Here is an 821-nt window from a genome sequence, read left to right on the forward strand (position 1 = left end):
TTGATCCAAAGAGGGCATATTAAAACTTCTGAGCTCTGCTGGCCCAGATAGTCTGCCAGAATTAGAATAAAATCTGTCTGTCTTTGTGGAAGAAGAGTTGCCTCAGGATATGGCTGGCTGAGGGAGGCATCGTCATCCTATGGTTCTGGTCCCATGGAGGTGACCAGGCCCCAGTGTCCGGAGGTGCCCTATGAGAATCAGTCAACCTATCACGGCTCGACTCTCCTCTTTCACTGGTAATCTGATGGTCCAGAGGATTCCCTGGGCCTCTTGAGCCCCAGGGAAGCAAAGGTGAAAGTCTGAGTGGATGCTCCGACAAAGCCGGAGGAGGGAGAAAAGCTCCCGTTTCAGATGAAGGCCGGCCCGATGGTGAGGGACCATATGTGGAATGCTCTCTGCCAAATGCTGTATTTGGAACATCAAGTGCATGAGGATCCTTTTCTAAAAGTTCAGATTTAAACTCTGCTTCAGTTAATTTTTGTCTGGTGTGAGGATTTTTTTTCCTTAAATCATTGAGAATTTTTTCAGTGGTTTGAGCTGCCAACCAATTATCCTGTACTTTTTTCTCATGGGACATAATCTGCCCTTGATAAGAATGAATGCTTCTCTCCAATTGTTCTTCAAGATCTTTGACTCGCTTTCTATAGGTCTCCAGCTCTTCAGCAGCATAGTTGATGTTTTCATCTACTTTGGAAAGTTTCTCCTCTTTCTCTAACAGGTAATTTTCCTCTACTGTTAATTTCCTGTGTAGCTTCATTTCACTTTCTTGATACAGTTCAGTCATTACTTTAAGTTTCTGTTGAAGCTTCTGATTCTCACTT

General features: G+C 44.0%; 1 pseudogene; it reads right to left on the minus strand.

The window, feature by feature from the left end:
* Window positions 1–3: 3 nt before the first annotated feature.
* Window positions 4–817, minus strand: LOC103253571 (annotated as a pseudogene).
* Between the last annotated feature and the right edge of the window lie 4 nt (window positions 818–821).

Source organism: Carlito syrichta, unplaced genomic scaffold, assembly GCF_000164805.1.
Source record: "Carlito syrichta isolate Samal-C Ts95f unplaced genomic scaffold, Tarsius_syrichta-2.0.1 Scaffold238681, whole genome shotgun sequence".
NCBI lineage: Eukaryota > Metazoa > Chordata > Mammalia > Primates > Tarsiidae > Carlito > Carlito syrichta.